Below are 13,214 nucleotides of genomic sequence, written 5' to 3'. Positions count from 1 at the left end.
GGAAGAAGAGAAAAGGGAGAGAAAAAGGGTGACAGGCGGAAGATCCACCTCTGTAGGATCCTAATGTGTGTGCAGCCTGGACTAAGAACCACTTGTCTACCCTCCAGCCATTCCGCTACTTCCAGGTACTCAGCCGTGTCTGCTTCTCAGTGGTTCTATCCCAGTTAGCTGGGATCCATGTTAAACATGCTGATCCCAGCCCTTATCCCAGAGGGACTTTCGGGAGGTTCAGGTAGGCTTGGGAGTATGTCATTCTGCTGTAAACCAACTGCGAAAATGCACATCAAAGAGGCCTTCCCACTGTTCCCCGTACACAGCCCTCACACCATCATTCATGGTATTGTTCATTTTATTCCTTCCTTCTTCCCCCTAAAATGTCTTCCCCTTTATCCATTTCCAAATCAATAACCAAGTTCAAAAATCACCCATCTGTGAAGCCTAATCCCTTCAGCTGAAGGGATTCTTCCTCCTGTGAACTCAGTTTTTTGCCCTTGCACAGGTTTATATTTGTTCATAGATAATGTTTCAGCTCCCTTACTCAACAATAAGCAGCCTTAGGTCAAAAGGCCTTTTTTTACATATCTTTGCAATTTCATAGAATTTAGACATACTTAAGACTTCACTAAGCCTATGCTAAATCAATGAAGTAATGAAAGTGTAACAGCTGAGATACTTACCCAGTAAGCTTTCTTAAGGACAGGTTAGCTTCCCCATTCTGCCCGCAATATGCAAGGAAGCACTTCTTCCAGAAAGGTGGTACCGGCAGGAAGGCAGCTCAAGATATGTGACTATCAGCATTTCTCAAGAATCAGCCAAATAAGCTGTAAAATCTTAACTACTATCTAAATCAAAATGCCATGCTTACCGTTTTTACAAGCCAAAGAAATTGGTTTAAAGAAAAATATTCCGAAGTCTTATTTTACATATAATAACTGTGTCCAAAAAATGTTGACAATCTTAGAGGCCACGTTTTATAAAAATGTAAATAAATATGCCTTTATGTATAAATGTGTTTCAATTTTATGAGTCTTCTAAAGGAAAAGGGTATGTTTTTATAAAAGACCTCTACTTCAAGTTCCTGAAGGAAAGGGGAAAAAAACAAAAAAAAAACCTTTCAAACTTTGACTGGGAGGTTTATCATTATAAATTAATGTGTGGTGTTCATTGAGTGCCTGCTGTGCTCAGCAGTTGATCTGATTCTCTCGCTCAGTCTTCTATGAGTTAGGATGATCCACAGCTCGTCGAGGAGAACAGTGAGACCTGGAGAGGTCAGCTAACTGCCCAGCTCACTCAACTGGCAGAAATGGATTCAAGCCTCCATGCACTTGATTCTTTCTTGTGTAGACCTTTGTTTTTTTAGAATGTTCCTGTTTTTTTTTTTTAAGGTTTTATTTATTCATGAGAGACACAGAGAGACAAAGAGGCAGAGTCACAGGAAGAGGGAGAGGGAGAAGCAGGCTCCATGCAGGGAGCCTGATGCAGGACCCAATCCCGGGGCTCCAGGCTCACATCCTGGGCTGAAGGCAGGCGCTATACCACTGAGCCACCCAGGGATCCTCGGATCCTCAGAACATTCTTGTCTTTTGAGATGAAAACCACACATGGGCAGGGAAGGGAGTGGGGAGGAGAAGGGAGGGTGGATTAAAGGATGAGAAACAAGATGGAGGGCTTGACAGAAGTCAAACAGATCACTTTCCCTATATTGAGCCTCTCTGATCTTCACCTTCCTTCTCTGTAATAACATGAACCATTTAGAGCAGTTGGGAGGATTGTGTAAAGTAATGCATATGAGGATCCTAGCTCAGTAAATGCAAGGTATCGGTAAAACAACTGGTGTAGTCAACTTTGGTCTCATCCTGAACTGGGTGTTCTTGTAAATTTCTCGTTACTGGGTTATCGACTAATTCAGTGAAATAAACTGACTGACTTCATCCTACACAGATTCTGCTGAAATCACATGGATAATATCTAATTTGTTGTTGTTCTTTGGGGGATTTTCTTGTCAAATATCTTAAAGAACTATATATAAAAGAGAGTGTAATATTCAAAATGCTGCAGATCTTTGCAGGATCCCAAACCTATCAGCTAAGCTGCTCTCAACTACCTCACTTCCCATGATCTGTCATATAAGCAGAAGGTTCCACTCTGTGCACAAATCTTGCCCAAAGGGATGAGACCCAGGAAGGTCAATGCAGTACACCTGTCACAATCAGCCTCCACAGCAGCCTTTCTGCAGCTTGTTTTACTTTACCCGGGGATAGCGATCACTATTTTTTCCTAGAGCAACCCTTCCTAAAGGCTCAGACCTGGCAGAAGGGAATGATCTAGGGAGGACGCTGGGACATACAGGATGATAATTTTCCCTGTTTCTCTTTCCCTAATTAGATTGGCTTTATCCTAAACCAATTGGTAGATGTTGACCTCTTAGGATACCCATCAGAAAAGAATATATATTTTTTCTGGAATCCATTTCTACCATCCATCCAGAAGGTAAATAAGGGATTTTATGGAGTAGTCTGAGTCCATGGTTAAATTCTAAGGTGACCTGATACTGGGGGATGAGAATTATTCTGCCTTCAAACTGGTGTGAAGCTTAAACGATGGAGACAGTAGTGAAGGGTACTAAGAGAGACTGAACACCACTGATGAACTATCTTTTTATTGACCAATTATAGACACAGATATTATTTATGGAAAATGTTTATAATCTCTACATTGCTTGTGAGAAATATAAATTACTAACCAATATAAACAGTTCATAATTGTGTATAATCTTTAGTCCTCAAAACAAGGCTAGTGCCTTCTTACACCTGGACTGAAGAAGAAAATAATAAAATTAAGTGTCTATGTATAACGTAGAAATAACTTTATAAATATTTTGACAGAATGATCCAGAAACCCATACTAATAAGCATACATATTTTTCCTGGCAAATAGTGTGGTTCTCATACCTCTACAATGGCTGAGAATCTCTTGCTCTCTGGGGGAATCTTTCACATACTAATTTATTCTCCCTTTATTCACAGAGAGCTAAGATTGAAGAGGCTACCCTTTTTAATGTAGTACAAACATTTCTTAAAACTTAAGATCATTCATGTTTTTCTAAAAGATATGTTCAGATGCTTATACTTTTAATAATACAGCTATTTAAAACATAAATACAAAAAACATAAGACGTAAATACAATATTAAAAGTATAATCTTGTTGTGGAACCAGCACTAAAAAAAAAGGATTTTTTATTGTTAAAATCTTCCTGAAAGCACTCTGCATTTATGAGATTAAGCTGTTGTGAAGTCTGTTTTATCTATCCCTGAAATTATTTTGTCAGTCTTTTTAACTATCTAAGTATTTTTTACAGTTAGAATTAAAAACCCAAACCTATCATTAGTATTCTTATAAATCCTTAGTAGAAAATCTTTTTACCAAGGAAAAGAAACAGACAATTTCTTCTTAAGCAGTGGATGCCCTACAACCAGAAACAAGGCATAAGTGATGTAAATGACACATTTTTCAAAATTTTTATTTTCTCTATTAGAATGATATAGAAGACAAATTATAGCCAAATATACAAGAAAAGCTTGGTCATGCTTCCAGTACAAGGGATTAAGCTTTCTTCAGTGTTCCTGTACCATTCTATACTGGTTGTGAGTAGCATTAGCATAATCCTGAATTATTAAGAAAATTAGAGGTCAGATTTACTTTACAGGAGAATTCAACCTCTCTGAATCAGGACTGAGAGGGTCGTAGCATTCCAGATGTGAGCCTGGTGGTAGGTGTAAAGTGCACCACATGGAGAGAATGTGCACAGTAAGGAAAAAGACAAATTACCCAGAGCTATTACTGTCATTAGTTCCATCAGCCTGGGAAGCCCTCCCACAGCATATTCAGAGCAGTGTGTGGAGAGGGCCTGGGGCTTATCACATCTCGCAGGGGGTCGTCTTCTGCCGGGCATAGTCACATAGCTTGACATTTCAGTTTTTAAAAAAAAGAGAAAGAAAGAAAGAAAGAAAAAGTCTGGGCCTTCATTCTCCATGCAGGCTTCTCTCACAGCTCTACAACCAGTAGCTAAAATAAAGGGAGCCAGCCCACTGAAGGCTGCAATCATTTATCTGATGACAGAATTGCTTGCCTTTCTAGAGGTGCACACTGTTCTTTCACATAATCAGTTTTAAGCCAAGGACAATAAGCCTGGGCTACTATATTATACCAGAAGCTCCTTTGGGGGTTGTTTCATTCACCTTTTGAATATTTTGCCATAATTAAAAGGTTAGGAATCTATGCCACAAGAAATGTGATGAAATAATAGAACATCCACAATAATGTCAGATGGACTATTACATTTAGACTGTACAATGGTAACCAATGAGAAGAGCTTAAGGGATCAATGGATGGAACAAAGCCTTTTTCTCAAGATGTTTTTGATTCTGGGAGTACAGATGGATAATACTTATTATAAGATATTAAGCAAAAGAGCAAAATACAATACATATTTTTATATGTGCACATATATGATACACATACACAACAATTGTAACAAGGTAAGAATCTGCACTTCTGGGAAGTTATATGCAAAAAAGAATTGGGTGGTACTAAAGTATGATTTTTTAAAGATTATCTTTTAATTATTTGTTAAATCCTTTTAAAGTTGCATATTCTAAAATAAATAAATAAAGTTGCATATTCTCCTCAGTTAAAAGGAGCCATAGGAGTATATGTATACAAGCATTCTCATGAAGAAAATAGGAACAACAGAAAGGAAAACAGATGTGAAAATATAAAGCATCCCCTACCTTGTCTAAAATCAAGAAAAAGCATAAAGACTCAGCATCCATCTCAACAAAGAACAAAGAAAAGATGCACAGAACCAAGTAAATTATTTCAGGAGAATAATTTTCTCATACCAATAATAATAATGATAATACCATATTTATGGTTTTTTACATAGTAGGCCCACATCAAACTAGTCCAACAACCCTTTTGTAAACACATGAAAAAGTGGTTCAGAAAAGTAAAGTAACATGCCCAAGGTCAAAGAGCAAGTATTAATATCCAAGACTGCCTGACTCCAGTAAATTATAGCACACTCTCTCACTCTCTCTCTCACTACACCTCCAACTCTATGTCTCTTTGTCTCTATCTGTCTCTCTCTCATCATTTTATTAAACTCTAGCCCTCATTCTGAAATGGCCCTATTTTCTGTTTCTGTTTCTTCCTTCCCTTAATAAAGCAGTGCAGTTCCCTCTGACTTTGGTGGGTCTAATAGTCACTCGTACTTTAATGTAAATACAGTGAATAAATATTTGAGTACTTGTTCTGCATTGTGCTGGTTCTGGGAATACAAAGCTGAAGAAAATAGACTCTGGGAACCTGTAGGCTAGTGGGGGATAGAAGCATGCAAGCAGGCAAAGGCAGTCTGTATGAGCACACAGCTGGGGCATTTGACCAGGGCTTCTTAGGGACCTGTTGTCTGAACTAAGAAACCAAAGGCTGAGTTGGGATTAGGCAGATGGATGGTGCGTTATAGGAAATAATCCCTATAGAGGGCCAAGTGGGGAGAATCAAAAGAAGACAACCAAGACAAAACAAACATGGTACATTCCAGAAACTGAAAGTGACCCATAGAGCTGGACTTGGAGAGCAATGATAACCACAAACACATGGTTGTACCTATAAGTTTTGTTTACTGATGAGCTGAAGGGTTTGCTTTTCAAGGGAAAAAAATGATTCGTGATGTCAAAAAGCTACACTTAAAACTTTTTAGGCTTTCCTTGATTGCATGTCAACAATGAAAAGGGCTTTGTGAATAAACATATCAGAATGAAGTGTTGTTATGCAAATTGCAAGTGCAATTAATTTAAATGTAGTTGTGCCTCTAGCCATAGACTCTGAGACACTGGGCAACTTCTTTTGACTGGAGATTCCTTTTCTGCGAAATGGGATACAAGTTTGTAGTTGAGAAAGAGAAACAATATAAAGCTAGCACCTAGTCTGGTGCCTGGTACACAGAAGACAACCATTAAATGGTAGTTCTAGTAGAAGAGTTTAGAGAGCCAAATGTTTATAAGTCTCTTTTTTGTGACAAGAAGAAGGAAGTGCCATTTTCTCATCAGCCTCACACTTGATTTCCAGTCCTGATTGGCTGTTCAAATACAAGATTATTTCACTCATGGCAAACTTCAACTGGGTTAATGATTCGCAAGCCTTCTTCTCTTCCCCATACTTCCTATCCATTCATGTTTGATATAAGAATATGTGCTAGGGATCAGAGGATATAGATCACAACAGAAGCCTTGATTCATTCAGGATACAGCCTCTGGGGATACTTAGGACATTCCTAAACTAAGAAGAAGGTGTCACAAAAGATCTCATTTACTGCCTCTGTCATCCAGCCACCCATCTAGCTTATGCATGGCTTACTATAGGGCTAATTAGTTCAATGCCAAGAGGTTTGGGGACTCTTTTTTTTTTTTTTTTTTGGCAACCTGCAAAGATCTGTTTATTTTACAGAAACCAGTTTTCACTCAAAGTGGTGTGCATTTTTTTTTTTGGGGGGGGGACTCTTATAGAATGTCCAACTTCATGAATTTATCCTGTTTTTCTAAGATCATTAATTGCATTATGTCTTACAAAACCGAGACCTTCATGTAACTCTACAACTTTCCCAAACTTGTTGCTTAGGTATTCTTGCTAAGCAGTAGTGAGTGATTTCAGGCTGCCACTCTGATTTACTGGGTAGTGGGGAAGGAAAGGATTCTCATTAAATCTCAAGTATAAAAATAGATTTATCATCATTCATTTTGAAGAAAAATGCTTTTTTCTCTGTATAAGAAAAACAATTTTCTGAAAACAAATGTAGACTCACTTGTTGTGGCATTTTTTTTTCCATAAAGACAATCAAGACTTTGTATTTGAAAAAAAAAGTAACTAATGTCAGGTGATAGCAAATTAGTCTAGTTATAAGAGGTAAATTATGTTTCCACTACTAATATACTTTGTACATGATATACATTTTAGAAAGTACATAGGATAAACACAAATGCTAATTTTTTTCAGAAAAAATATAGATTAAATTGTGTGACAATTTAATTTTGTGTGACAATTCTGGGTTACACAGGGAATAGAATAACTAAGATTATAGGGTGTCTTTATTTTATTGCCTATGTGCTTTAACATAATCCCAAATTTAGAGCCTGGGGGAAAAAAATGAAATATCTATCATTCTGAGAGAAAAACAGCATTAAAGAAAATACCATGACAAAACATTTTTAAAACTAAGTATTTCAACTTATCCTCACTGAAATCTTTTGCTTTGTCTAGTCACACTTTTCCATACTCCACCCTGTTCGTTTACCCATCCCTTTCCATTTCATTTGTGTTGGCTTCAAATCAAGTAGGACTTTTTTCTTTTTCCTCAATTCATGGCTACCTTGACTAAAGATTCTATGTTTTATCCTCTTGATTATACTCCAAAGTATTGGGTAGGGGATAATTGATCTTCTAAAATTATTTTGAACTACAAATAATAACTAACCTAGTGTGTTTGTGTGTGTTACTAGGTTTAGTTTTTATTTACTCTTAATGGGTTTGCAGTACAGGCAAACCTACAGTTTTATATGCCCTATTATTTTGCACAGCGCGAAGTAAAACTCAGAGAAACTAGCAGTTATTGGGAAGAATACATTTCAGAAAAGGCAAGTTATGGTAGATTTTCTCACTGATTTTCCCTTGCCATAGACACCTTGGAGATGCAAAGCTGTATGCCATCTGATTCTGAAAAGTGTTTTCAGCCTGGCAAAGCATCAGCTGTATGATGGATCACAATACAAAATGCAGGAGGATTTTGCTTCTTGCCACCTGAATTTCTAAGGCCCAACTGATGTATTTACTTCCTGTAATTTTCAAACATGTTGTTTGTTTTCAGAGTCTTTTCAGCTGAGTTGTTAATAGTATAGTACTATAGAGTCCAAGGAACATCACCTTCTGATGAAACACATATTTTAGCCTAGTGTCAACAAAACTAAGCAAATTGTTAACCTCTCAAACAGTTTTACAACATGCCAATAGACCTTTCTCCTCTTAGATTTTTGCCTAGTTTCTTATAATTGCTGGATAATTACCTCTCCACACTCACTTTCTTTTGACAGCTTAGTTGTAGCCTCTGGGATTTTAACATCTAATTGGTTTGTCTGCTTAGGTTGTGGATTCTCAAGTCTTCCTGATTTCAGCAAAGCCAGGCAGCCAGAGGTTAAAAACATTTCTGTAATTCTGTCCTCCAGAGTCTTTCTAAAAGGGTTAACAGAGGTGCCAGACTCTGGTACTTCTTCAGTCATTCTTCACAAATGTGGTAACTAGACTCAGTGAATACTTTGGCTATCAGAGTAGAGCTCTATAGAATCACTGCACTCAATAAATGTCCAATAACAATGGTGAGGAGTTAGATGAACTATATTTAAAGTATTTCTCCCCCTAATTCCCCTCCTAAATCTGGCTTCCATCTTTGCCTCTTTATGGTATCCAATGATCTCAATTCAGCCAAGTTCAAAGGCATTTTCTCTGTCCTTATCTTCCTTGATCTTTCTGATGTATGGGGCACAGCTTTTCATACCTGCCCTTTGAAGACTTCTGGCTTCAGTTCCTGAGACATTTCTATTGTCTTTTATTTTTCTTCATCACCACCCTGATCTCTTCACCTATTTCTCACGTTTATATGTCTTTTTTTTCTTATACCTTCCCAGTCACTTTTCTTCCACAGATCTTTGATAATTACTATATTCCTTGTATCCTCTTGCTTTTTGCTTCTATTCCACACAGATTGCTTTGTTTTTACTAAGTTATATAGGTGAATAACTTACAGATACCCTCCAACATTGATCTATTTCTTTCTTTCTTTTTTTTTTAATTTTTATTTATTTATGATAGTCACAGAGAGAGAGAGAGAGAGAGAGAGAGAGAGAGAGAGAGAGAGAGAGAGAGGCAGAGACACAGGCAGAGGGAGAAGCAGGCTCCATGGCTCCATGCAGGGAGCCCGACGTGGGATTCGATCCCGGATCTCCGGGATCGCGCCCTGGGCCAAAGGCAGGCGCTAAACCACTGCGCCACCCAGGGATCCCTATTTCTTTCTTTATAGTCCCAGATACAACGAGGGCACATCAAAACTCAAATGTACAGTTTCAATATAGACCCAACGCAGTACATACATATCTCATTTTCACTTTCTCAAGTGCTCACCACTTCTTCAAAAGTCACTTCTTCAGAGAAGTCTTACTTGATCACTCTTCCTCAAATTCTCTGCACTCTTTATCTGCTTGATTTCTCTTCATAGCATCTATTACTACTTTCATATAGTGTGTATTTATTTGTATGTCATTGAAATGCACCACAAAAATACAGGTTTAATGAAGGCAAGAACTTTTTGCTTTGTTCACTGCCATATAGCCAGCACAAGAACAGTGCGCAGCATATAATAAGGACCAGATAAATATTTAAGAGAGTAAATGAATAAGTAAGGAAAAGAACACATACATGATTTATTCAGAATCTGTCATTCAGATTCACAACCTTAGAGTTATCCTTGATTTCTTAGTATCTCAAAGCTCTATTCTATATTCTGTTGTATGAGGGTAAGGCTAAGCTGATGTAATCAATGGGCCCAATAATAAATCAGCGGCTTAAAGAAGGTAAAAATTTGTTTCTCAATTATAGTTTAGGCTGAATGCTTCAGATAAGTGGGCAGCTGCATTCCTCAAAGTTATTTAGAACATTAGTTATTTCCATCATGTTGTCCCATCATACCCATAGGGCACTTTCATCATCTGCCCAGTTAAAGCTGGACTTTCATGGGTTCCAGCTAGTGGGAAGGCAACATAGAACATAAAGGAAGCACACCCCCAAGGCTAGAGTAACCTATATTATTCCTGCCTATATTCTGTTGGCAAGGATGTGCACCAAGGATGGTCAATATTCTGTATATGTGCACCAAGGATGGTCATGTGCACCCCCCTCCAGCTGTAAGGGAACCTAGGATATGTGGCCAATGCATGTGCTTATAAAGAAATGGAAAACAAATGTAGATGGGCGATTGCCAGTCTCCTCCACATTAGTCAATTTCTCAGAATATCTCTCAAACCAATGCTTTCCTTTTCTCTTCATGCTGCCTATAAAAATGTCCATCCCTTGCCTGAAACCGCTATGATCCTTGACTTGCTTTTTTTCAAGCCTTCAATCTTTCATCTCACAAGCTTATCTCATTCCAAAAACCAAATGACTTCTCCAAATTATAACTATTTTTAATTCCTTGTCTCAGACTGCTGTGGCTAGCAATTTCTACCTATGCCAAATCTGAATTATTTGTTATAGATTTTAGTTCTCATCAGTCTCCATAACTACATGAGGATAAAGGATAAAAAGATAAAGGAGTCCAGTACATATTACATGCACTAGTCCGCATTCATAGGTTTGTAATTCCTAGATTTTTTTTTTTAGGAAGGAGACTTATATTTTCAGTTATATAGCATCACAATATGTTTTTTCTTCAAGGCCCCGGATATAAATGACTCTCAGATCAGTAGTTGATGATGGAACTTAAAAGTCACAAAATAAAACTCGGACTTGGGTTGAAAACAAATCTTTATCACTAGAGCATTATATAAGCAATTAAAGTCTGTCAAACAATACTTTCTCTATTAGCTTTCTGTAAAAGCCTGTATTTTTTTAAACACAACATTTTATTTATTTGTTCATGAGAGACACACAGAGAGAGAGGCAGAGACACAGGCAGAGGGAGAAGCAGGCTCCATGCAGGGAGCCCGACGTGGGACTGGATCCCAGGTCTCCAGGATCACACACCCTGGGCCAAAGGCAGGCGCTAAAGGGCTAAGCCACCCAGGCTGCCCTAAAAGCCCATTTTTAAGGCAGAAGTACTCACTATATGTTCTGAGGACCTCTGAAGGGGTGTCCCTGAAACTTTCTCAGGACGTCTATAAGGTCAAACCCTTTTCATAATAATGCTAAAACATTATTTACCTTTTTACATTCATACTCTCACAAATGGACATAGAGTTTTCCAAAGGCTACATGATGTGAGATATGGCCACAGATTGAATAATGAAGCAGATATGAGGATTAAGCTCTCTTATATTAAGCCAAATACTTAAAAGATTTGCAAAATTAGAAAACTCTGCGACTCCTCTCAATAAATTTCTTGTTTTGTGACCTATACTTATTTTTATTTATAAAGTTATTTTATGGTAACATGTTATTTTAAATGAATAATAGATATTTCAAAGTCCTCACTTTTAACTTCTCATATAGTAATATTAATAAACATAACCCACATAAACAAAAGCTCTTTGAGATCCTCAATAATTTTGAACAGTACAAAGGGGTCCTGAAATCAAAGTTTGAGAATCACTACTTTAAGGAGATAAATTATAGTTTTGCTAATTTATTGCATCCACCCACATCACCATTCAGCATTTCCCCTCAATTCCTAGAAGTAAGGTGAGTGAGCATCACTGAAAATGTCTACAAAATAGTTTTCATTCTCTGATCTAATGTAGTCCTCACTGAAGTCATCAAGGACAGAGTATTGCTTCTTTGATGTTCTGCTCTTAAACATATGCAGGAAAGAAGAAGAAATAGAGAACTGTGCTGAGAAACAGGTACAGAGGTCATTAAGAAAACGGGCTCTGTGGACTCTCATGCATAACGAATGACTGTAAAGTGCTTTACAGATAGAAAAGTGTTATGTCATGGCAGAAACAACCACCCTGCATCTTTTGCTCTAGGAGAAACCACCTCCTTTCTTGATATTCCTTATAAAGAAGATTTAAAATATTCTTAGTCAGTAGACTAAGCGATTCTGGAATATTTCAACTTGAAAAACCAAAACAACACTCATGATGAATAACATTTATCATTTATACTCTTGGACCATCACTCAATTCTGTAATGTTACAGATCCTATTCTGAGGCTAGCCACTTAGCTTTGCCCTAGAGAAAACTCTATACCACGGCCAAAGGCTGCCATAATACACATTACAAATGCATATATTTATCCACAAGAATGATTTCATAGAGTCCATCACCACTACAAAATGAAAACAAATAAACAAAGCGTCACTCAAATTCTGGTAAATAATTCAATGGAAACAACTTCCTATATGTTGAGTAAGCAGTATATAACCAGCTTTGGTACCAGGTCTCACTGGCAGAGAATCTATTGGATTTGCCTGATAGAAATATTTCTGAACTATTAGTTAAATAAAGTTACTCCAAAAATTCTAAAAGGGGGTGGGAGTATTTTCAGGCCCTTTAAAAAAATAATTCATCTGGTGTTAAAGTCAATTCTAATCCAGCCACTTCATATGCTCATTTGCACCTGCAAGACTAACACTTTGGGCTTTCATGTGATGGAAACGACTTTTTAGGTCATTTTAGCCCTAGCATACTTGCTATAAAGACATTGCTGGGTGAAATATCTCCACGTGCTGTTTTGCACATGACACATAAAGACATTTTCCATTAACGTTAATGAGACCTATGAATCCATTGATGGGATAATAGAACTAAAAGGTGAGGTTTTATTGGTGATGTACCATCTTTCATCCAAGTGTTTAACTTCTCGTAAATGGGCAGAAATTTGTCCATGCATAAAATGCAAGAGTGACTAGTATCTCTGAAGTTGTAAAGACTTCAAGGATACATCATAGTTTTAAAAATATGAAATGTACTTTGATACAAATACAGAATTCTAAGTAGTGATCTCTAAGATATTTCCATTTGTTACTGGGGAAAGTGAATTATTCCAGAATTTACTGAGCATTTTCATTCTCCAGAAACTGATAATCTATATGTTCCACATTTAGTCATTGTAGACACTCAGCATTCACTGTTGGTGGAAACAAATTACTGCATTTTACAAATAAAGTCACCCATCTTGTTTTAGGAATTAAATCTTAACTGTACTTGGGTTGACAGGCAATTTTAATTTCAAGTATTTCTTTTTAAGAACTGATATACCATAACAAAAATTTTTGACTATTGGTATAAAATTTTAAATAACTAGCAGGTATATTTTGTGAGTTTAAATGAGATTTTTTTTCACTATTTGATCCATAAGTATTTTTCCCTGTGTTGCTTAAAATATACTGTTTCAAAGTATATATGCTTTTTTCACAAATCTATCTCATTTTTTTCTGTTTCCTGTTAGTCC

The sequence above is a fragment of the Vulpes lagopus genome, chromosome 3 (assembly GCF_018345385.1).
Source record: "Vulpes lagopus strain Blue_001 chromosome 3, ASM1834538v1, whole genome shotgun sequence".
Taxonomy (NCBI): Eukaryota; Metazoa; Chordata; class Mammalia; order Carnivora; family Canidae; genus Vulpes; species Vulpes lagopus.
The sequence above is the reverse complement of the archived record's forward strand: the minus strand, read 5'-3'. Positions refer to the sequence as shown.